The sequence below is a fragment of the Silene latifolia genome, chromosome 4 (assembly GCF_048544455.1).
Source record: "Silene latifolia isolate original U9 population chromosome 4, ASM4854445v1, whole genome shotgun sequence".
Taxonomy (NCBI): Eukaryota; Viridiplantae; Streptophyta; class Magnoliopsida; order Caryophyllales; family Caryophyllaceae; genus Silene; species Silene latifolia.
In genome coordinates this window covers 10,875,320-10,901,802 of record NC_133529.1, presented here as the reverse complement: position 1 = coordinate 10,901,802, position 26,483 = coordinate 10,875,320, and the positions used below count along the sequence as shown (strand labels likewise).

The following is a 26,483-nucleotide window of genomic DNA, read 5'->3' as shown; positions in this document are numbered from 1 at the left end:
TAGAATATGGGGTAAGTATGAGAGATAATGTATAAAGTTCGAGGCAAGTTCGAGGCGAGTCTGAGGTGGTCTGAACAATAAAATAATAATAAAAGTTAGTGAAAAGCTGATATGACAGAGTCTTAGACTTTGATAAGTCTGACCAATAATCATACCCTTATTATAGAGCTTACTTTTTCTGAACTTAATTTTGTTAAACTTTAGTGAACTTGAAGCTTAATATTTCTGAATTTAACTTATAAGTTATAAGAGCTTAACTGAACTTTAAAGGGGTGACTTTAAATCCGAAAGAACAAGACTTATGTGTGAAATTTATTAGGGTATAAAATGAATTTTTTTTCCAAAATGGGGTTTAATAACAAACATTTTAACAAAATGGGGCGACTTTGAAACTAATTACCAAAAATGGGTCCACGTAGGCTTGGTTTTGGCGATGTTAGGATCGGGATTAAGGTCGCTCAGCGGGAGAGCGACTTGAGTCCAAACCGCCGTGCGGCTGAGCGACTTAGCCGGAAAAAAAAAAAAAAAAAAAAGAAAAAAAGATAAACAGAAGGAGAAGTTGATAGGAATCGAACCCGCAATCTGAATTCATACACTCACACCCCTAACCATAATGCCCAACATAATGTATTGACTCATTATGGTAGTTAAAATACATATTTAATGCTAAGAGTATTTAATAGCTGTTTGGGATTTGAATAATAATTACTAATTATAATGTTTAAGCACTGAACTTTAACATGTTAATTTGCTTGTATTAGCGGTTAGCTTCTACAAGATAAGTATTTGTTTTGTTGAAGATCATGTGTTCGATTCCGCTTAACAGCTTTTTTTTGTTTTTTTTTTTTTTTTGTTTGCAAAGACCCAAATCGTTGTGGGGGAGGGCGATTTGAGCTGAAATCGCTCACTCCCTAAGCGACTTGCCTTGAAGTACCATACTAAGGTTTGAGTGGACTTTAAGTGAGACTTTGGGTAAGGTCGTTGAGCGGGAGAGCGACTTGAATTCGAGCCTAGCTTCGGTGATGACGTGGACCCATTTTGGGTAAATACTTTCAAACTCAACTCATTTTGTTAATTTGTTTGTATTTGACCCCATTTTTGAAAAAAATTCGTATAAAATATGAAAATTTGAGTGTGGACTTTTGCAATTAGCGATGACAGTTGATCGGGCTTTGTAAGATCCAAACTCAATCCACATATTCATTGGATTATCGATCAATATCCAAACCTTTTAATCCATATGCGATAATTTATATTTTCTTCAAAACTATATCTCATCGGAATTCATACGATCCACAATATTATGTATCAAAAACCCCATTCGAAACTTAATTTGAATATATTTAAAATCATTTTACATGAGAAAAATGGAAATTTCAAGTTTAATAAAGTTTAAGATTTGAGAAAACACTAATTGGATCGGGTTTGAGTATGAGTGGATAGGTAAAGGTTTCATTTGGATTTTTCTAAATAGATTTAGATATGAGTTTTTAAAAGGTCAATAGGTTATGAGTTTTAAAGTTGAGTTTAAATTGTTTTATTTGTGGAATTAGGTTGGGTTCAACCTCAATTATATCATCCCTACTAACAATTAAACGGTGTACATTACCTATGAAAAAAAGCTCTCAAAAAATATTTCCATTTTGGTGACACAAGTTCTGCGCCCACTGTGGTAGCTGCGCACTACATGCTTGCTGCCACTCGCCCACTCCATTCACATATACTCCGTACTGTCTTGTATTTGAAGAGGAAAATGACAAAGGTAAAGCCTGCCGCTAGCTAAACTAGCGGCTTACCTCCTTTTTTTGATTTATGAGCAAACAACATGTTCTATTGTGAAGGGTATCAAACCAACAAGGAAAATAAGTTGGTGCACCCAATCTCGGCGTCACCCTCTCACATGCAATAAGTCGGGATCCCTTCAATAAAGGATGCATGTGAGAGAGTGCCGCCCAATCTTAGCGCCACCCAATGGCATCCTATCATTATCCATGTAAACTAGCGTCTTTGTATGTTGCATCATCATAAACTTACAATAAGTTCTATGCTAATGAGAAGGAGTGAAGCCACTTGCTCAGCCGGTGTCTTTATTTAAAATCCGAACCAAAAAAAAAAGTGATGACATGCACTCATTGGTAATAAATAGCTTGAAATCGACCCCAAAATACCAATTAATTTGTCAAATAACACCCTACTAAGCCAAAAAACTTCTCCCAATTTTCCTATTAGTCGAGTACATGATAATACTATTCATGATAATATACTTCTTTTATTTTCGTTTTCTTTTTTCCTTTTTTCTTTACTCCGTAGTTAGTGTGTCTCTCGGAAATATACTTATCTCAAATTACTTTTACATGAGACTGTCTCTCGAAAAACTTGCTCTTCACGTAATGCCCTCGTGTTAGAACACATTTGGTTGATGATGTCAAGTCCCTTTGTTATTTGATTGTTTGTTTTTAGTTGAAAATGATTAGTGATTGAAGCAATCAAATGGACTCTCAATGATGGCTCAAGATGATCAAGATGAAGCAATCAAGAAGTCAAGACAATGATATGTTAGAATCAATCCGAATAGAGACCATAAACTTCATACTAAATTACTCGGTATAAACTGAAGAGCGGAAGCGTACCTGATTACATGACGAGAGAGATTGGAATAAACCGTCTGAAGGGACGGTCTTCAGGATTAGGTCTTCTAGTAGACACACAAACCATGAGGATCTCTCTACTGATGGGATGCGGGGAGATTAGGTTATTGTGAGCTACCAGGGACCATAACCCAGGTGACTTATATATAGTCTCCTTAATCTAATGCGCCCATCATGCATTAGTAACCTAATGGGTATCTACACAATTAAGATATCCGGCCCATACTTTATAAGACGCAATTAATATGCCCGTATTCTATTATCCAGATGGATCACTATATTGGGCTAAACTTAAACGATAGCAAACAAATACAATCTGTATAATAGTGTGTCCACATAAATAATATTAGACCCAATATTCTTACAATCTCCCACTTGGGTCAAATACAGATACTGTGTGACACCTGAAAAATTGTATTCATTTTATAACCTTATGCGCTCAACAGTGCTATCAATAATCCAACCGTCTTATGCAATTCGGTCCATCAATTCCGGGTGTAATTCCAGAGCAAGTATCGTTACCACCCGTGGCTTGTAGAATAATGTCTTTGGTTGAACCCTTCTCGCTCCTATCGCCTCTCTCGGCCTTTCCTGCAACAATGAACGAACTGAGGGCTTGGCTTTGTGCCAAGCGTACCCACTCCGACGCCCAAGTCAGTGAACTTAGAGGTATAAGTTGTATACTAATTGGCTAGGAATGTATTGTAGAGAGATAAGGGAGATATTACCAGATGAATAGTGTATTTTAGGTTTAGTTGTGGGATCCCTTCCTCAATGAAGGTTGAGGAGTATTTATAGACTTTCACCTTTTGTCACGTAGTGGCCAAGTGGCCAAGTGGCTTATCAGGTGGAAAGACCGTTCTACCCTCGGCCGATGGACCTACGGCAGGCCGGCAGAGGGTCTTGGATGTGAGTACGCGGATATGTGCCCCGGCCGGGCGGGTGCCATGCCGAGACAGACAGACGGGCCGATGGGTCGCATCGGCCAAAGGCCTAAGTCGTTGACTTGCCGTGGATATCTCGACCTTGCTCGGTGTGTTGACTTGGTCGGGCGGTGCGAATATGCCCCATCAATTTGCCCCCAGCGTAGTCTATGCCGTGGTATGGGCTCCGATGTATGCTGAGCATATATTCTGCACTAAGTAAATTTCGCAAAGTTTTCTGTATCGGCGTCTTCTTGTGTATCGGCGTGGCTTTCGTTAGGCCGCACCATATACCATATCCCCCCTCCACATGGATGCGTAAAGGGTATCCGATGTGGAAAAAGAACATGACGCTGGCCGAGACCAGGGCTGGGAGTGCCGGTTGATTTTGATTGCCCCCGGCTGGTACTCCATGGCTTGGTTGGTCGGTAGCCGGCGGATACTGGATACCTAGGAATTTGCTCGCGGGAGATGAACAGTCGAAGAGATGTGAATAGGCGTGTTGAAGACGCTTGGTCACTGTTGCATTGATTGACATTCAACTGTTGCGACGATTGACATCCCGCGGTTGCATGCTTGACACGTGTGTGTTCGCTGATTGGTTGACGCTTCATGGGCTGTGCCCTGATTGGTCCTTCTTCATGGGCTTTTCTCTATAAATAGGGTAGTTATTCCGTGATTTTGGCCTCCATTTTATTTTCGAAAAATTTTCTCTAAAATCTTCATCTCTCCAAACTTTCAAGGGTTTTCTTCTTCTTAATCTTCGGAGTATTTGATCCGGCGAGTGTTTTTCTTTAAGGTAAACAAGCAAACTCTTTATTTTCCTTGCTAATAATTTGTTGTGAACCATGTCTTCTGCTGATGCTGGGCCTAGTAAACCTGCGTCGGTGGGTCCTAGGTCTCCTTCTCCTGAAGTTGATCCTCAAATTCTGGAGGAATGGGAGGATTCTGACTCTCTTGGTGATCTTGGTGATGATTTTGGTGATGATATGGAAAGGTCTCGTCCTAGTGAGGGGAGACGGTACGTCATGGACCACGGCTATGTCTGTAAGATCCGCCTTGATCGTGCTTGGTCCCGTAAGCTTGCCCGTTGTTCCGGCGGGAAACTTTTCGAGGATCATTTTTTCTTTGGTAGGGGATACGAAATTGTTATCCCTGGGAGGGTCAGTCAGTATCGCCCTCCGCCGGCCCTGGGCGTGTACTGCGGCATTTGGAGTACGGGCTCCGGTTTCACCGAATGGGTACGTTGTGGCCATAATTAGAGCCATGAACGTTCTTTGTTGCCCAACCGCACCCGCCGCCATGAGGACCATAATTGGTTTCGTCTGGCTTTGTCTTTTTAAGGGAGAGGCCCCGACGGTGGATTTATTCCGCCGTCTTCATCATCTCAAACCGTCACTCCCCGGCCGCGTTGGATGGTACAAACATAAAACCGAGCAGGTTACGTCTCTGTTGACAAACTCTCTTCTTGCAAGGGTCTGGCGGGGTCGGTGGGTGTATGTTAAAGTGCCGAATGACTATCCGCTGCCCCGTTCCTTCCAGCATCAGGTTAATTTGCGGTGTGAGACTAGGGCGGAGCATGACAGATGGGTCACTCGGAAGCGTCTTAAAATGGATGCTAGCAGGGTCCTTCTGAAGGAGGATGAGAAGCTGGCCATGAGGCTCTTTGAGGTGGACAAGGGTGGGGTGCCGAAAAGATGGATTCCCCCGACGCAGATCATTCTTCAGGATGAGCCGCTTTGCTATGTCGGCCTCATACCGACCCTAGCACGGGGTGAGTTGGGTCGGTGTGAGGCCCACCGCCGCTCTTGATGTTTCTTTATTTTCGAATCTCGATTCATTTCTTCTTCTTGACTCTTGCTTTGTTTCTTTTGTAGACCACTTTGGACCGGACCTATCTGAGGATCTTCTTCGGAGAATGGGGCTGCACAAAGATAAAACCGTCGCTAACCTGCATCCCAAGGCTTCAGCCGATGACCGCAGGGTGTCGCCGAGTGAACTTATGGAAAAGCGGCTAAAGGTCTTGAGCAAGGAGGAGGCGCAGGCGAGGGTTGTTAGCGGTGTGGTGCGTCGGACGCGGAAAACAACGCTTCACGGGCGACAATTGTCGACACACCGGTTCCACCTCCCATCCCCTCCCCTAAGAAGGTGGAGGTTGTTGAAATTCCCGATGAGGGGGACTCGATGCGGGGATCTCCTCTTATCTCGTAGGAGGAAGAGAACACGCCTTCTACCGCGGGCAAGGAAGTGCCTCCTCCGGCCAAGAAGCCCAAACATGGTACCTATCTGGCTTGTGGCCTAAATTTAGCCGAACCATTAGGTGTTTCTGATAAGTCGGTGTTGATACTGATGTTTTAATTGAATTCCTGCAGATCAGCCGCAATCGGCTATTGCTCACGTTGGGCAGCAGGCGGTGGGGTCCTCTGCACAGGTTGGTGATCAAGGCACCACCGTCAACCCTTCATCCTAGAAGGCTTTCGTCTCCCGGCCCGCAGTTAGTGGCCAAATTGCCACCATCGTCCCTTCATCCCAGAAGGCTTCCGTCTCCGAGCTTATAGAGGAGGGCACGAAGCTTATTAGGGGAGCCGGCGAGGTGGAACGTGGCTACCGCCGCTCGTCTCGGGGAGCAAGAGAAGGCCGTGGCTCGGGCCGTTTCATGAGCGTAATGCCACTAAGCAGGTGGGCTGCAGCGGCGAAGTTGGGTCTTCTTAATGAACAGAGGCTTAGGGTAGAAGCTGAGAAAACGCTCTTGGCCGAGAGAAAACTTAGGGAGGACGCCGAAAAGGAGGTCCTTGCTGAGAGGGCTAAAGCCGAGACTGCGGCTGCCGAAGCTGCGAATCTGCTGAGGAAATGTGAGCTCGTTCAGGGGCGCGCCGACCTCTACCTTAAGCAGGAACGAGTCCCGGACTGTTTAAGGCTCGGGCGGAGGTGGTTCGGGGCGAGATGCCGTCATCAAGCGAAGGAGGCGGACATCGAGATGCCGCAAACCGACATGCTTCCGAAACCGTGCGCCAAGTTCCGGATTTGGCCGAAGATGCTTTCTAGGGAAGTTATCGGGGAGCTTTTCCCTCTTGATGGTTCCTTCCCGTGGGGCAGGTTCGACGCGTTGCTTGATGACAAGCTCGAGGCTAAGGAGAAAGCCGCGGTGGAGGAGGCCAAGGAGGCGGTGAAGGCAAAGACGGAGAGGGAGGCGGCCGCTGAGAAAGCAGCTCTTGCTGAGAGGGCTCGGGTGGCTAAGGAAGAAGCCGAAAGGATGAGGGCAAACCAGGCCGCCGGCCGAGGCCGAGGCTGCTAGAATAGCTGCTGGGTTGCCCGCCGAAGAAGATGCGGCTTGATGAGAACAAGTTTACAGCAGATCTGTTTCGGCTGTCCGGGGGCCAGTTACTCAGCCCTTCCTCCCGTTATCTCCTTGTACGTGAACATAATAGTAGTTTTTGTCTTCTTTTTGTACAACCTCGGTAGGTTGTGTTTCGGCTTATCCCTATGGGGACGGCCATCGTCCGTATTCTTTTCACTTGTAAATTGTAACTTATCTTCTAATAATGGTTCGTTTCTTTCGCCTTCGGCTTGGCCGAGGTCTTTATCTTATCTTTGTCAGAATTGTCTTCCTGTATTCCTAATTGAGCGCCCCTTTTGTTTCTGCCTCGGCTTGGCCGTGGTCGTTTTAGAGTGCGTATCTCAACTGTGTTTCAACGCTTCCAAGACACTTCGTCTGTTTTTGCGAGTGTAGTGTGCGATGACCGCTACTGTCGTGGTATCCGCCTTATGAGGGTGACTGCCGCTCTTGTCGGTATGACAGTGTGAGCCGGCGTCTGTTTCTTGATAGCGTGTTACGTGGCGTCTACCACTTGGAGTGACTGCGACGGCATCAAACCTCTTGGGGTGACTGCCGTGGCGTCTACTACTTGGGGTGACTGCGACGGCGCTAGACTTTTGATGGAGACTGCCGCTCTTGTCGGTATGACAGTGTGAGCCGGCGTCTGTTTCTTGATAGCGTGTTACGTGGCGTCTACCACTTGGAGTGACTGCGACGGCATCAAACCTCTCGGGGTGATTGCCGTGGCGTCTACTACTTGGGGTGACTGCGACGGCGCTAGACTCTTGATGGAGACTGCCGCTCTTGTCGGTATGACAAAGTGTGAGCGGCGTCTGTTTCTTGATAGCGTGTTACGTGGCGTCTACCACTTGGAGTGACTGCGACGGCATCAAACCTCTTGGGGTGACTGCCGTGGCGTCTACTACTTGGGGTGACTGCGACGGCGCTAGACTTTTGATGGAGACTGCCGCTCTTGTCGGTATGACAGTGTGAGCCGGCGTCTGTTTCTTGATAGCGTGTTACGTGGCGTCTACCACTTGGGAGGATCGACGGCATCAAACCTCTCGGGGTGATTGCCGTGGCGTCTACTACTTGGGGTGACTCGCGACGGCGCTAGACTCTTGATGGAGACCGCCGCTCTTGTCGGTATGACAAAGCTGTGAGCGGCGTACAAGCTTGATAGCGTGTTACGTGGCGTCTACCACTTGGAGTGACTGCGACGGCATCAAACCTCTCGGGGTGATTGCCGTGGCGTCTACTACTTGGGGTGACTGCGACGGCGCTAGACTCTTGATGGAGACTGCCGCTCTTGTCGGTATGACAGTGTGAGCCGGCGTCTGTTTCTTGATAGCGTGTTACGTGGCGTCTACCACTTGGAGTGATCGCGACGGCATCAAACCTCTTGGGGTGATCGCCGTGGCGTCTACTACTTGGGGTGATCGCGACGGCGCTAGACTCTTGATGGAGACTGCCGCTTTGTCGGTATGACAAAGGTGAGCGGCGTCTTTTCTTGATATAGACCGCCGCTCTTGTCGGTATGACAGTGTGAGCCGGCGTCTATTTCTTGATAAATAACTGAGGGGAAAATTTTGCTTTGATGGAAGGCGTGGATGGTTTTTCACTAGGTAAAAACATGCGTTGGGGTGTCCACAGCCATCTTGGACACCTCCGTAGCTACATAAAATTTTACAAGACTACCAATGCCCTAACGGCCCATCACAGGTACATCCCCCAAATCAGCCACTAGTCGTATCCATGAGGTCGCCTCCCTGCTGTAAGGACGGGCTTTTTCCTTTTTCAGACTTCTTCGCCTCTTTGAGGGATTGCATGTTGCACCTCGGCAAACTATCCGGACGTTGACCACCTCATCCTTCTCGTCTTTGGAGACAAGCTTATGCGCTTCCCCCCCCGAGACATACATCGTTGTTAGGGCCCGGATGGACATCACTGCGTCAGCCTCGCTCAGGGTGACTCGGCCTATGAGAACGTTGTAGGCGGACGAGCCGTCAATGACGACGAACTCAGCTAGGATGTTTTTAGCCGCGTTCTTCTCGCCGAACGTCACCGGGAGTCTAATTGATCCCAGCACCAGCCCGGCCCCGCAGAGAAGTCAGATAGGGGTTGGTGCGGGGGCTTAAGTCCTCGATCTTCAAAGCCGAGGCCGAGAAAGCACTCTCTAAACATGATGTTCGTGTAGCACCTGTGTCAATCAGGCACCTCTTGACCAGGTGGTTGGATATGTCCAAATTGACTACAAGCGGGTCGCTGTGAGGGGCGATGACCCCTTCGTAGTCCTTTCTTCCGATAGTTATATCGGGGATGCTTGCAGAGGGGATCCTCGAGTTGGGCACAAAGTTGATGGCCTGATATAGCTCGTTTAGGTGCCGCTTGTGCCCATGAGCGGACCCTCCGTTCTCGTTGCCCCCGATGACAACATGAATCACGCCTATCCGCTCGAAGACGGACTTCCTATCCGAATCGCCGGCGTCGCTTTTGGCCTTTTGCAACGTACTTGCCGAGGCTTCCCTTCCGGATCAGCTCCTCTATGGCATTCTTTAGATGGCGGCAGTCGTTGGTTAAATGGCCGGTGTGGCCGTGGTACTCACAGTATTGGCTCGTGTCACCGTCGCTTTTTGGCTTGGGAGGTCTTTCCCACTTCTGGCCCTCGTTTTTGCTCAGGGCGAAGACTTCGGCGGCTGATACGACGAGAGGGGTTTTTTCACTATACCGCCTCGGTGGTACGTTCTCTGAATTCCACCCGCGCGCTGCCGAGTCTTGCTTCCGGTCGGATCTGTCCGATCGTGATCTCGTTATTCTCACGGCGTCGATCGTCGGACCGCGAGCCGTTGTTGTCGCGGCGTCCATCGTCCTGACTGTCCTGCCTGTGACTCTTCTTTCCTGATTGTTCGGCTTCGCGGGGATCTTCCCAGGTCTTGTGGTAGTCCTCTACCTTGATAGCTTGGTCGGCCAACTTTCGCGGCGTCCGAGGCCTGTGCCTCCGCTCTTGATGAGCTCGTTTTTTAAGGCTCCCCTTGGGAGGCCCTTCATCAGTGCGAAGGCCGCCAGCTCGGGGTTAATTTCTCGAATCTGCTGGACCTTTCCATCGAACCTCTTCACATAGCTCCGGAGAGACTCGCCCCCCTCCTGTCTGATAGTCAGGAGGTCAGATGTCTCTACGGCCCTTCTCTTATTGCAGAGTATTGGGCTAGGAAGGCGCCCTTCGGTCGGCGTAATAGTACACCGAGCCATCGAAGCCCTTTGTACCGGCTCCGAGCCATCCCATGCAAAGTTGTTGGGAAAATTCGGCACCAGACCTCATCGGGCTGCTCCCATACCGACATGTAAGACTCGAAGGCCTCAGCGTGGTCGACTGGATCACCATCCCCCTTGTATGACAGGGGTGGCAGCTTGAGCTTATTTGGCACCGGGACTTCTAGGACGTAGGCGTTAAGGGGCGCTCGACCACGTGCCGAACGACACGCGGCGATCGGCTCCTTGCGTCCCTAACCTCGGCTCCTCCCCCCGTAGCGGGAGGGGCTCCTTCTTCGGCTCGGACTCCTTCTCCAACTCGCCGAGCTCGGACTCCTCTGCTCCTTCGGGGTGAGCCTCGTTCGTGCGGCGGGGACGCTGTCCTCCCACGAGTGCGGGAAGGACTTAGGTCTACCGCGCCCACTTTGGGCTCCCCGCGACTTGGCCGGGTCGCTTCTCCTAGTGCTCCGTTCAAGTTTCTCGAGTCACGTTTTGGGCCCCGGTCTCCCGGACAGCTTCCGCTGCTTTGTCGGCGTGACGGTGTGAGCGGTGTGTTACTAATTAGGTCTAGGAGCATTTTCACTGCTACATCAACCACACGTCCCATGATGGTGACCTGGTTGGTCATGGCGGCGCGTGTCGGGTATTGATGGCATCCCGAACTCCGGTTGGATTACACCACCGGTGGAGGGTCGTATGACTCCGCAATTGTTGAAAGTATCATCTTGGTAAAATGCGCTTTAAGTTGATTCGACCGCATCTTGTTGTTTAGACATTTTCTTAGCTTTTTGGGTGGGTTTTTTTTTTTTTTTTTTTGTTTGGGAATGAATGTGACTAGCTTCTAGTGTCTCTCCCCACAGACGGCGCCAATTTGTTCCGGGTGTAATTCCAGAGCAAGTATCGTTACCACCCGTGGCTTGTAGAATAATGTCTTTGGTTGAACCCTTCTCGCTCCTATCGCCTCTCTCGGCCTTTCCTGCAACAATGAACGAACTGAGGGCTTGGCTTTGTGCCAAGCGTACCCACTCCGACGCCCAAGTCAGTGAACTTAGAGGTATAAGTTGTATACTAATTGGCTAGGAATGTATTGTAGAGAGATAAGGGAGATATTACCAGATGAATAGTGTATTTTAGGTTTAGTTGTGGGATCCCTTCCTCAATGAAGGTTGAGGAGTATTTATAGACTTTCACCTTTTGTCACGTAGTGGCCAAGTGGCCAAGTGGCTTATCAGGTGGAAAGACCGTTCTACCCTCGGCCGATGGACCTACGGCGGCAGCGGCAGAGGGTCTTGGATGTGAGTACGCGGATATGTGCCCCTACCGGCGGGTTGCCATGCCGAGACAGAGAACCGGGCCGGGCCGATGGGCTGCATCGGCCAGGCGGTCTAAGTCGTTGACTTGCTGTGGATATCTTTGACCTTGCTCAGTGTGTTGACTTGGTCAGCGGTGCAGAATATGCCCCATCAGTATTCATTTTATAACCTTATGCGCTCAACAGTGCTATCAATAATCCAACCGTCTTATGCAATTCGGTCCATCAATCATACTAACATAGGATCAAAGCGGCCTTTGCTACAGTTTATCGTAACAGAACCCTCAATGGTCACGTATGTCAATATAACCAACGACATGAATCGAGCATGGGAGTGCAGCATGAAAATAGCATCCGAATGTGATCCAAATATGCATATTTCCAACTGGTCCACCTTAGTGAGATCAACCAAAATAATACAGAGTGAAACCGAAAACCGAAATCCTTATTTCTGCAGAACTTAATAACCGTAAACTTTAATGTGTCTAACATGACAAACTCCCACTTAAACTGAAGTTCCTTAAAACTAACGCACCCACTTGAGCAATACGCTCAAGAAAGACCGTGGGTGGTAATTCCTTAGTAAGCGGATCCGCAAAATGGAGTTTGTATCAACATGTATAATTGACACCTTTTTACTCTGAATTGTTTCTTAAACAATACATCACTTATATTGTTATTAGAAATTTTAAAATTGTACATTTGTCGCAAAATAACTTAAATGGTCTTTCAATACCGTACTGAATTTGCAGTCTCATGACAAATGTTCATAACCAACTAGGAGTCGAAATACCAAATGATCTCAACCTGAATCGATCTCCTATAAATAATGTTTTGTTCCAAATATAAATGACCAACAATATATTTGGCTGCCCTTAGTGGATCCAAGATCCTAATCCGTATTGCCTTAATATCTGTCCAACAAACTTTAGAATGTACGCAATATCTAAACGCATACAAGCTAAATTTATACCATAATACTTAAACACATTAAATATTTCCTGAGATACATGAATTTAAGCATTAATGAATTTTTCTGAATATTTTCGTTAGGGCATTTGAGACTAATTTGTCTCCATTACTGAAAGGGTATTAACTAGAAATATTTACTTACTCCCACTGAATCTTGAGTATCTACAATCATCTACTCATTCATCTAAAACAAATAAGATGACAGCAAGGTAGATTTGCAATCTTTATGACGGAAAACCTTACTTGAGCTTTATTGGATGAATTCCTTATTGCGTAAAAATCTACTTTGAATCTATTGAATCAAAGTTCTAGTTACTGCACTGAATAGTTTCATCAATGTCACAATTGCAAAACAAACCTTTAACATTCATCCAATATAACCAAAAAACCGAATATGCCCAAAAGTCCTTATAGTCAACACGATGATCCTGTGTCACATTACCTTTTACACCCTTCTTGGTAACAAATGAATATTTGAAACCAATATATTTCACAACTTTAGGTAATGGAACAAAGTCCAAATATCATCATTTATTAAATGACTTATTTTCTTTATGGCATCAATCCACTTATATGAGTTAGGACCTTCAATGGTTTGGCAAAAGGAGATTAAATCATCTTTACCATTCCATTATCTAACTCTTATTACAACTAGTTAATCCGTCACTACATTGTTGTCCATTTTTATCCATATAGGAAAACAATGTAATTAATGTAGTTGTATTTACCTTATTATGTGGATCTTCTAATGAATTGGTTATTGAGATATTTGAGTTTGTTTAACCAAATTGATCTTATAATCATGTATAAGGAGACTTAAAACAATGTCAATTACCTTTTCTCCCACTCAAACTCAATATTCTCAATGAACCCCTTAATTTCCGTCTTAAATAGCTTTATTGTGGGATCATTACTTTATTACCCTTAAAACTTTAAGTACTATCCAACAAAATAGTCATTGACTATCCTTAAGTCCAACTATTAACCTTATGACTTGTTAAACCTCAACCTTAATTAGTTGGACATACCGGATGTGTACATTATTTACACTATAATTAAATAGTCAATTGTATTGTTAGAAATTTATCCAGAAATAGCTGCACTCTTAAGAACTTATAATTAGAGTAATATGGAAAAGAGTATGAATAATCACACTCCTTACCAGGCCTTAGGATCTTGTTTGCATACATACTACACCATCCATATTAAGAATCCTCATATGGTGTAATAATATCAAATACAAGATCAAACTCCTCTATAAATTCTTTAAAAAAATAACCTTGACGTTGTGATCCTTAATAGTCATTTGCCAAAGTATTAACACTGAGATCAAAGATGACATAATTATTCCTTTACCGAGTAAAATAACTCAGTTAAATATGTACTAAAAACATCAATAAATTAAAACTTCTGACAAATGAGATTTAGATATTCATGCCTAAATTCCGTCTACAAATTAACATAATAATATAAACCATTAATACTTAAGTATAAAATGGTTCACTTATCCATATATATTAATAGTAAGACATCTGAAATCACTTCATATCTAATCTCCCTTTAGTTTGTCTTTATCCCCTTAAATTTGAATATCCGAAGTAAAGGGACTAACCATTTCATTTTGACACAAAACTTTAATTTTCCTTTTAATGTGTCATACCGAAAAGAATTGTAGTTTATTTTCTTCTTTATATCCACTGAACATGAATGCAAGCTTACTTGAAAGAGACTAAAATCTAAACTATATAAAGCTATCAACAATGATGGATTCATCATTATTTGAATTTGGAAAACACAAAATTAATTATTTCTCAATGGACAAAGAACCAAATTTACCCATATGAAAAATATCCAAATTCCACCTAAGGTGGTACCAAAAAGAATTTTCCAAATTCAAATTAAGGAACAAGTCATTAATGATAACTAAATTAGTTGACTATCTCAAATAACTTAGATGATGACATGCCCCCAAATAGATGAATCTTTCATCATCAATTGGCTTGTAACATCTCAATTATACTTGCATCAATATACTTATGTGGGTGGAAAAACCAAATTCACCCACCAAACATGATTGGATATAAAAATTAACCTTAGACAAACCGAATGAGAAGTTTAACTTTACCGACACGCCAAGCGTTAAAACTGGTACTAGATTTTCCTTATGTGTCCAAACTCTTAACAAACTAACGACTAAAAAAAAAGTCCAACCTTATGTTTGTTGTTATTTCTTTGAGTTTGACTTTTGCAGCTTCTTAATTAACTGAATTAACTTAACTGAATTAACTGAAACAATGCCCTTAAATATTTCCGTAATTCGAATAATCACTAAACTCATGCATTTTGAATGTAATACTTCTCAAAGTTACATACCTTAGTCCTTACGATAACTTTTACCTTATGAGAAGCAGAATTATACATTCTTAAAACTTTTACCTTATGGGAAGCAGAATTATACATTCTTAAAGCAAGGTAAGATCAAAGCAACAAAGATAAAATTCACATTCTCTTACCATTCATTTAATAAATAGTTTCATCCGAATTGAGAATGTAACTGAAATGACAGATATAGTAACCATAAATGTCAAACTGAATGAACAAAACAACATCCTTATATTTTGAATAAATTCAAATAATTAAAGTGTCTTTCCGAAATTAATATTTAGTTAGTGAACATAAATATTAACTAGTTAAAGACACTACTTTTTAGTAATTGTAATCAAATATTGACGATACACTAACGTCGAATACTAAGCCTTCCTTTGGGCCGACCTAATAATCACATGAAAATCCGAATAATCGTCACATATTTATTACCCTACGTGTATATAATTCTGCCAAATAATGGTCTTCCTTTGGGCCGATCATTACTCGCATGAATTACACACACTAAACTGAACATTTGAATTTATTCACCCTAACAAACTGTATGGGCATAATCCTTATGAGTGTCGTAAACATAATGACACTCCCTTAACTTGATTTTCAGATTCAAATATTGGCATCCCCATCAACACAAGACACCTAGCACAACATTAAGTTTAGTCTTTGGACATAAAATTAACTTGTAAGTGGTCATCTTGGTGTAGTGATCAAGATTAACAATAAATTCCTCAAAACATTAAGCCTTCCTTTGGGCCGACTTAATATTCACATGGAAACCTTACAATTGTTACATACTTACCACCACAAGCATGATCTGAATTTCGCCAAATAATAGCCTTCCTTTTTAAAATGACCATTATCCGCATGAAACTCAATCACACACTGTAGTCATAATATTCTAAATCATTCAACTTACACAATAGAGGTTACTTTGGCAACTTATTGTGTCGATCAAACAACCTAAAATAGTAGACCCGTTATTATAAATCCGATTTGGCCAATTATTAAATCAAAACACAAGTTTTAATCGATGAAGTGACTTAACCTTTAGTGATAATTTGTAATATCTCAACCTTATATATACATCAACTTATCTTCCACTTGTCAAACTACCAATACATAATAAATCAAGTTCAATTAAGTTCCCATATTTACCAAATTCTTAAAACAATGACTTATCTTTAGTCAATAAGAATAATTTATCACTGGACGAAATTGAATTGATATACACCATACGCATAACAATTACCAAGCATGCGAACAAGCCTCATTGTCAAACGAAAGTCAGCAAGGACTTAATTATCTCAATTCTCAACTTTGACAGGTGGAAGCCAATAAATCAATGACCAGATTAACAATATGGTAACTTTGGAGACACCAAGCCCAATACAATCATAAAATCCGATGCACATGACACGCGGAACACAATATTCATAGCATGTCAACTGATCAAATATAATTCCGTAATCCTAAACAGCCATATTACCATAGAGTGCAAGAATAAAGTTGACTTTTCATCCATAGCCGCAATAAGAATTAATCTTACACAAATTGTAACTGGATTATTATACCTAAACATCAGTTATATAATTATTCTTGCCGTAACATGACAATTAATGAATCTTAAGTTACGGAAATCACTTGCATCCATAAATTAATGTTAAACATACCAAACACATTTATAATTATGATGGGCATAGCCATAGTGGCATACAATTACCATTAACCAACATGTCAACCGAATATGTTAATAAGTGGCAGAACAAACAATTGAACACATGACTAAATCTTACTAATTGCCACATATTGATAATCTGTTTTTCCTTAATCCAACTGTAGCCATGAGTAAATTTAAATTGCCAGAATATTGATTAGCCGACATGAGGTCTTTAAGACCCAAGGTCCCAACAACCAATCACTTAAAAGTTAATCCATGACCAAAGCATATCATGACTAACACTAGACAATATATATGTCTATATGACGGTGGAACTTTATTACCATGTTATTAACTAATTGCCAAATTGTGCGTAGGTTCTGATTACAACGAAATCACATATAACTGCGTCGATTGAACACCGATTGAACGCACATCACCGAAATATGTAAAAAACCTAAATACCGATCCAAATAATTTAATATGAAGGTGGCTCTGATACCACTTGTTAGAATCAATCCGAATAGAGACCATAAACTTCATACTAAATTACTCGGTATAAACTGAAGAGCGGAAGCGTACCTGATTACATGACGAGAGAGATTGGAATAAACCGTCTGAAGGGACGGTCTTCAGGATTAGGTCTTCTAGTAGACACACAAACCATGAGGATCTCTCTACTGATGGGATGCGGGGAGATTAGGTTATTGTGAGCTACCAGGGACCATAACCCAGGTGACTTATATATAGTCTCCTTAATCTAATGCGCCCATCATGCATTAGTAACCTAATGGGTATCTACACAATTAAGATATCCGGCCCATACTTTATAAGACGCAATTAATATGCCCGTATTCTATTATCCAGATGGATCACTATATTGGGCTAAACTTAAACGATAGCAAACAAATACAATCTGTATAATAGTGTGTCCACATAAATAATATTAGACCCAATATTCTTACATGATATTATCCTAGTTTTAGTCGAAAATTGTAAGAGTAAGTATAACCCTCTCATTATGTCAAGTAGCTGCAAAACCATGTAACAGTGCACTGCACTGTGGTTTCTGATACTACCGTATGGAGGATCCTTTTTACTCGAAATGTTTAAGTGTTAAAACTTCACAAATTTCAAACCTTAACATTTTTTTTTTTGAGAGAACTTAACATTTGAATCTTCAAAGTTTGAAAACAAATCTGAATTTTTAAGTCACAAATCCACATTGATTAAACCTCTAGATTTGTGCATTCACCTTTTACCAAAATAGTAAGTTGAACTTGTCAAACTTTTAAAGCTAGAAAAGTTTTTTGCCATTTTGGTAAAATGTCACATGTTGAGTGTTTTGGTCTATGTTTTCTGATTTTTATCAATGCCTTGAGCCCCAAGCCTAAAACCTAACACTTAGGGTGTGTTTGGATAGCAAAAGTGGAGGGAAAGGAAGGGGAGGGAGAAGGAGGGAAGAAAAAGGGATGGAAGGGAATGGGAGGGAGAATGGAGGAGATAATTTTCCCTCCAAATCTTGCCTTTGTTCGAGAGGAAATAATTTGGCTTAGAGGAGGGAAATGGAGGGATCCAGTTTCCCTCCCCTCAAAATCCCTTCACCTCCATTTTGCTAACCAAACAAAGGATTTATCATCCTTCCCTTTCCCTCCCCTTCCTTTCCTTCCAAATCCTCCTATCCAAACACGCCCTTACCATCACTCAAAGGCTACTAATTTTATATTGGATTTAATTTACCTAAGTTGTACTTACTTGTGATCAAATCCATTATAAATAGAGTGTCTTAGGCCATGTTCTTTCTGGCTTTTTAGAGCCGAATCGAATCGAGCCAAATCGAATGAGCAACTAAATCGAATGGAGCTGAAATTTGAATGTCGAATCGAATGAATGAGCCGAGAATCAACTAAACCGAAATGGAGCTGAGTTGAACTGAATGGAGCTGATTGGAGCTGAATTGAACTGAAATAATATTAATATTAATAATAATAATAATAATAATAATAATAATAATAATAATAATAATAATAATAATAATAATAATAATAATAATAATAATAATAATAATAATAATAATAATAATAATAATAATAATAATAATAATAATAATAATAATTTGAATGATTAACTAGGTAGCCATCATGAACCATAGTTCACCATCAATCTAATTAGGTGAAATAATTGAGCACCAATTTGCTAGATTGATGTTCAAAGTCTAGCCGTTTATCATCCTAATTTGACTGATTAGGTAGTCATCACGAAGCACCAACAATCCTAATTTAATTAATTAGATAAATAAAAATATACATACCCTAATTTCATCTTTAACAAATAAATCAAATTTGGCTGATTAATTAAAACTCAACAAATAATATTAATAACTGATAACAAGTAAATTAATTTATTATTTGATAAATTAGAATCCATCTTGTAAGTTTTAAGTCATTTGAGCAATTAAATTCAGCTTTAGGGAAAAATATTGATTTAAGAGTTCACTTGGTTCAGTTTTAGGTGAAAAAGGTACAAAATAGAACGTTATGAAAAAGTGTATGTGAAAGAGTAAAGTTCGTATATGAAAAAGGTATTAATAATAGTAATATTAACATTAACAATGTTATTAATAATATTATTATTAATTAATATTCATATTTGTTCCGGGTGTAATTCCGGAGCAGGATTGTGACCACTTGAGCTTGTAGAATGATGTCGTTGCTCGTCTCTTCCTTTCACTCTTTCCTGTCAAGATGAACAAACTGAGGGCTCGGCTTGGGGCCGAACGTACTCACTCCGACGCTCAAGTCAGTAAACTTAGAGAGATAAGTTGTATGTTAACTTGGCAAAGTATATTGTAGAGAGATAAGAGAGTTTATACCAGATTATTCAGTTAGTTTCTCAATGAGAGATGTGGAGTATTTATAGACTTTCACCTTTTGTCACGTAGTGGCCAAGTGGCCAAGTGGCATAGCAGGTGGAAAGATTGTCTTACCCTCGGCCGAGGGACCCATGACAGGCCGGCAGGCCTGGTTGACTCCATGCCAAGGGGACTAGATGTGAGTACGCGAATATGCTTCTCGGCCGGCTAGCTGCCGAGCCGAGACCCAAGCGACAGGCCGACAGGCTTCGTCGGTTAGGTCGCTTTTACTTTGACTTGTTGTCTTTTGGCTTTGACCTTGGTCAATATGTTGACACGGTCAGCGGGTGCAGAATATGCCCCATCAATTTGCCCCCAGCGTAGTCTATGCCGTGGTATGGACCTTCGATGCGTGTTGAGCGCATTCTGTGCATGTCGAACTTCTTCCTCGGCTTGGTCTTGTTCAGGCCGTACCATATCCCCCCTCCACATTGTTGTGTAATGGACATCGAATGTGGAAAAGGAAATGGCGCTGGCCGAGACCAAGGTTGGGAGTGTCGTGTGCTTTTGATTGCCCCCGGCCGGTGCTGCCAAGCTTGGTTGATTAGCTGGCCGTTGGCAAGTAGATACCAAGAAGCGTGTCGAAGAAGATGGGTCACTGTATGTCGATTGACATTCGATTGACATTCCGTGGCTGCATGCTTGACACGTGGCCTGGTGCTGATTGATGAACGCTTCATGGGCTTTGCTCTGATTGGTCCACTGAATGGGCTTTGCTCTATAAATAGAGCAGTAAATAGAGCAGTATGCCCCTCATTTTGACCTGCAAACTTCTTTTTCTTAAAAAATTTCTTCTCTCTAGTTTTCGAAGAGTTTTCTCTCTCTAATTTTCGAAGCGTTACTCGGCGTAACACTTTCTTTCAAGGTAAACAAACAAATTCTTCCCCAACTTTTATTTGTTAAGTATTTGTTGTCACCATGTCTCTTCGCCGATGCTCGCCTAGTACCTCAACCCCGGGGGGCGAACCGTCGCGTCCCGATGAACAGGAGCCACTGGTTGTCACCCCGATAGGGTTCGGGGGCCGCAAGTCGTCTTCTCCTGAAATCGACGAGAAATATCTCGAGGATTTTGATGATGATGATGATGATGAAAAGACCCAATCTGACTCAGAGAGGCCGCATTACTTGTGGCACGGCGAAGCCTGCTCGATCAAACCTGATCGCGTTTGGACGAACAAGTTCGCTTCTGTCTCCGGGCCTGAACTTTTTGAAGATCACTACAACTTCGGCAGGGGGTATAGAATTATTGTCCCTGTGGGTGATCAGGCAGTCTGTTGCCCTCCCGAAGGTTGTATCGGCGTGTATATTAGACACCTGGAGTATGGACTCCGTTTTCCTCTTAATGAACACGTCGCGGCCATAATCAAAGCCATGAATGTCGCCGTGGCGCAACTGCATCCGTTGGCCATTAGGACGATTATTGGCTTCGTATGGTTCTGTCTTTTTAAGGGAGAGGCCCCAACGGTGAACCTCTTTCGCCGGCTCCACCATCTTCGGCTGTCTACCCAAGGCGGCACGGGGTGGTACAGCTCGCAGACCGAGCCGGGTTATGTGACCGTCTCCAAGCTGACATCCGGTAAAGACTGGAAAGGGCGGTGGGTATATGTCGAGGTTCCGGAGGACTCTCCACTGCCCCGGTCCTTCCAGCGCCGCGTCAATTTGCGCTGTGAGAGTCAGGGGGAGCATGAAAGATATGTTTCCCGTAACAAGATTAAGATGGACGCCAAGAAGGTCTATCTTAAGGACGACGAAGTGCGGGCGATGAGCATGTTCGAGGCTGAGAGGGATGGCACGCCGAAGGGATGGATGCCTCCGACGCAGATCGTCCTTCAAGACGAGCCGCTTTGTCACGTCGGCCTCATACCGGCCCTCAGCCAGGGTGAGTGGGGTCGGTATGAGGCCCACCTTTGCTTTTTATGCTTTTGTATTTGAGCCTCGGTTTACTTCTTTTGCTTAACTCTTGCTTTGTTTCTTTTGCAGATCGATTTGGCCGGGATCTCTCTGTCTCCATCCTCCGCAAGTTGGGACTTGACCAGGACAGGAGAGTTGTTGAACTGCACCCTAAGGCCGCGTTGCGTGATCGCAGGCAGGCCCCGCACGAACTCATGGAGCAGGCGTTGAAAGCAATGGATGTGGGGCGACCCAGCGAGATTGGCGGAACGTGCGCGCCGAAACCAAAAGCAATGTCTTCGGCGGCTACGACGTCAACTCCAACTCGATCTCCAATCCCCGTAGTCCAAAAGGATAAGGTGGTCGTCAATATTGACGAGGACGTCACCGTTCTGGAGGGTCCTCCTCCTTCAAATAAGAGGAAAGAAAGAACGCCTGCTGTTGCTGTTGTTACCGAGGCAAGGAAAGAGGAGGGGTCAGCCGACCCTCAATCCAAGAAGGCCAGGACTGGTACGGATCTAACCCATGGCTCGGATTTAGCAGGTTCCTTATGCATTCCTGATGACAGGCTTTCTGATATGTCGATGAATGTTGACATGGACGCTTTGTCTGGGTTTTTTATAGATCAGCCGTCGCTAGCTGTTGTTCTCACCGAACGGCAATTGGAGAAGCAGCCTGTGCAGACGGGCGATAAAAATGTCGCCGCCGACTCCTTATCCGAGAAGGTTTCCTTCGTTCAGCTCAGGGCGGACGGCATAAGGTTGGCCAAAAGGCTGGTGAAGTGGGCTGAAGTTGCCGGCACTTATCTTCTCGAGCAAGAAAAGCTCGTGGCTCAATCTGCCCCTGCGCTCGAACGGCTTAGGCTTGAGCTTGCCGCTTCTAAGGCGGAGGCCGAGAAGACGAAGAAGGACTTCCTGGCCACCATGAAGGACTTCCTCGCTGAGCGAAAGCTTAAGGAGGACGCTGAGAGGTGGTCCTGGCCGAGAGAGCTAAGGTTGAGTCTGCGTTGGGCGATGCTAAGGCTAAGTGGGGAGGAGAGAAACAAATTTGAGGGCGGTTATAAGGCCATGGTTGAGCAGAGGGAAAGATGGAAGACCCTGCATTCGGCCGAGGCGAAGGAACATAAGGGCACAAAGGCTATCCTTGCTCAGAGGGAGAAGGATATTGAGATGCTGAAAACCGTCATCATCCCTGAAATGTGTGCCCGGTACCGGGACCAAGCTGAAGATGCTACCAGAGATGCGATTAAAGAGCTCCTTCCTGAAGGCACCTTTCCGTGGCAAGATTTTGACAGGCTTCTGGATGAGAAGGCGGCTGCTGCGGAGGCCAAGACCGCGGCCGAGGCGAAGGCGACGAAGGCTGCTCAGGAAGCTGCGGCCAAGGCGGCCCATGATGATAAGGTGAAGGAGGCTAGAGAGGAGGCTGAGAGAGCAAAGGCAAGTGAAGTTGCCAAGTCGTCCTCTCTGGGCCGCCCACGTTGGTGATCTTTGCTCTACTGCACGGTGGCGAGCAAAGAACAAGCATAGGGAGACGGGCGGTCGTCACCAGATTCACCCGGCCCTTCGAACAGCTTCAGCTGTTCGGGGGCCAACTATTGAGCCTTTCCTCTCTGCCATCCTTTTGGCGCTTCATGTCTTAATGTTGTAATCTTTTGTTGTTCCTTCTTTTTTTGTTAAACTTTGGTAGGTTGTGCTTAGGCTATCCCAATGGGGACGGCCGTCGACTTGATTTTGTCTCACTTGTAAACATTTTTAATAAAGTTTGTTTATTTGCCTTCGACTTGGCCGAGGCTTTGATCTCATCCTCCCTTCAGTTGTCCTCTTACGTTTTTAAACATATTGAGCGCTTTTTCGTTTTACCTTCGGCTTGGCCGAGGCAGTTAGATTGCGTATCTCAACTGTACTTAAACGTTTTTAGCATATTGGTCGTGCCCTCCTGCTGCACTTGAACATGCCGAGGTAGCAAGATTCACGTTTCCCAATTTGCTTAGCAACATGTTGGCATGTCGGTCGCTTCCTCCTCCATTCTCGGTCTGGCCGAGGCGGTCGATTAAGCTTCCAATCATTTGTTGTAAACATGTTAGCATATCGGTCGTTTTCCCGTCACTCCCGGCTTTGGCCGAGGCAATCGAGGTTACGGCTCGACTGCATTCATATCTATAGACATATTGATCGGTTCCTCTGCTACTCCCGGATTGGCCGAGGCAGTCAGATTTGCGTTTCTCTACTGTACTTATACGTTCTTAAGCATGTTGGTCGCTTTCGCGAGTATCAACTGCATTTGTAGTGACTGCCCGATTTTGGCCGTGGCGTCTACTTTGGTACGACTACGGAGGGGACAAGCATTTCGATGGAAAACTTGGATCACTCTTCATAAGATATAATCACGCGTTGGGGTGCCACAACGGTCTCGGACACCTCCGCCGCTATACAAAATATTTCCTAAGTTTGTCTGTGTTCCAGTGGCTCATTAGAGGCACACCCTCCATGTCTGTCAGCCGGTATGTCCCCGGCCTCATTTCTTCAATCACCCTTTAGGGTCCTTCCCAGTTGGCCGTCATCTTACCATGAATGTTTCCTTTGTTAGTTGCGGCCGACTTTCTCAGGACTAGATCTCCTACTCTCAAGTCTCTTTTGTGGACCCTACGGTTGTAGGATCTTCTCATTCGGTTTTGATATACTGCCAAGTTGAGCCGTGCCGTATCTCGACTTTCTTCGACCAGGTCTAGGAGGCTCTCGGGCCTTCTTCATTTTCGTGCAGGTTAAAGGTTTGCGTTCAATGCCTGCGGCGCCGCCGCTTCAATTGGCGGACGGCCTCGGACCCATAGACTAGGTGGAATGGATCGCACTTTGCTTCTTTCTCCATGGTTCGAAGGGACCACAGACGCCGGGTAGTTCATCAACCCATCTTCCCTTTAGATCTTCAACCTTCTTTTTCAACCCATTCGCATTGTTTTGTTAGGCCGCCTCCGCCGCCCGTTGCTCGAGGGTGGCGGACGGAGGAGTATGCAAATTTGATACCGAGCTCTTCCAACCAATTCATCACCATGTCGCTCCAAAACTCTCGGCCGTGGTCAAATACAATGACTTGGGGTAACCCAAAACGAGTTATGATGTTCTCCCAAATCACCTTTCTTACGGCCGCCGTGGTCTTGGCAGGTACCGCGACAGCCTCGACCCATTTGGTGAAGTAGTCAACGGCGACAATTAGGTACTTCTTTCCTCCGGAGGCCGTCGGAAATGGTCCTAATAAATCCATCCCCCACTGTGCAAATGGTAGGGGACTAAGTACTGGTTGCAGGTCTCGGGAAGATGCATGTATTACCGGAGCATGCATCTGACAATTCTTGCACTTCTTGGTTTTTGCCCTGGAATCTTTCAGCATGGTAGGCCAGAAGTAGCCGACTCGGAGAGCTTTGTGGGCTAGCGTTCTTGCGCCCATGTGATGCCCGCAGATGCCTTCGTGAATCTCTGTCAGTATAAGCTCCGCGTCGGCTGGGCCGACACATTTCAGGAGTGGTCTTATTACGGACCTTCTGTACAATTCTCCTTCGAACACTAAGTACCTTGCAGCGATTCTTCTTATCTTCTGAGACAGACTGCGGTCCTCCGGCAACTCTTTTGTCAGCTTGTATTTCATTATCGGAGTCATCCACGTCGTCTCGGCTTCGATGTCGCCCACCATGCCGACGGTCTCAGTGATGCTTTTAGCATTTCTGATATCCACTAGCACGGTTCGACTGACATTTTTGATGCTTGAACTGGCAACTTTTGAGAGAGCGTCGGCTCGGTTGTTCTCAGACCTGGGGATGCACTGTATTTGGAAGAATTTCAATTTTGAGGTGTCAGCTTTTACCCTCTCCAGGTACCTTACCATCCCATCGTCTCGAGTCTCATTGTAACACCCCGGCCCAAACCGGGTCGGGAGCGGTTACTTATGATAGCTCACCAGGCTGTGTACATGGCCCACAGATCAACACGGGTCCTTTATAGCGCATTTTGTCCTCACTCATGCGCATCCCGGAAACCTTCCCAGGAGGTCACCCATCCTAAGACTACTCTCAGTCAAGCACGCTTAATTTTGGAGTTCTTTCGCATGGATGACCATAAAAGAAAGTGCACTTTGTTGATATGAGTAGTACTTTCAATCCCTTTAAGCACTAGTCATTTAAGCCTATCATTGAACCTCTCCAATTACTGTGGGGTGTTACACTCATACTCTCCTCGGATTTGATTAGTCACTAAGAGCGAGTCTGTTTTCACCACAATATGCTCCGCCCCGGCAGCTCTAGCTAACCCGACTCCAGTTATCACCGCCTCATATTCGGATTCGTTATTTGAGGCCGAGAAGGTAAACTTCAAGGCGTACTCAAACTCGTCTCCGTTAGGGCGATGATAAGGATTCCGCTCTGAGCCGTTAAATCGTGGAGGACCCGTCGGTATACACTTCCCACACGCCGGATGTGATTCTTCTTGATATGTGCACTCGGCCGGGGAAGTCCGCAAGCGCTTGCCCTTTATCGAAGGCCTCGGCTTGTCTTTGAATGCCAAAGTCGGAGAGCTCCACCGCCCATTTGATAAGTCTGCCGGATTTTTCGAATTTTTCTAATGCTTTCTCCAATGGCTGGTCGGTTAAGACCGTCACGGATGTGCGTCGAAGTAGGGTTTCGCTTCCTTGCGCAACGACGACGGCGAGGGCTGCCTTTTCGATTAGTGGGTAGTTTCTTTCGGCGGCCAGCATGTATGCCTGATAAAGTAAATTGGGTATTCTGCCTATTTTCTTCCCCGACGATTACAGATCGACCGTGGCCGAGGTAATCGCTAAGTATAGATATAGCGTCTCCCCAGCGGCGTCGGCCAGACAGGGTCGAGAGTGTCACAGTGGGCTTTCAGTTGCCTGAAAGCCGTGCTCTGTTCCTCCCCCCAACTAAAGTCTTTATTCCCCTTCAGCACTTTAAAGAACGGAGTGCTCTTGTCCGCCGACCGAGAGATGAAGCGGGCGAGAGCCGACATCCTTCCGGTCAGCGTCATAACCTCTTTTCGATTTCTCGGCTCCGGTAGGTCTAGTATCGCTTTGACTTTCTCCGGATTGGCATCAATTCCCCTGGCGCTGACAAGCACGCCGAGGAACTTGCCGGCCCGGACACCGAAGTTACATTTTTTTGGGTTAAGCTTCATTTTATATTTCCTTAGTGAACAAAATGTCTCGCTCAAATCGGCC

The 26,483-nt window shown here is 44.6% G+C and overlaps 1 protein-coding gene across 2 annotated transcripts in view; it reads right to left on the bottom strand.

The window, feature by feature from the left end:
* The window catches only part of LOC141652916 (uncharacterized), a 36,135-nt gene that overhangs the window by 1,211 nt on the left and 8,441 nt on the right, over positions 1 to 26,483 (bottom strand). The window lies entirely within an intron of this gene.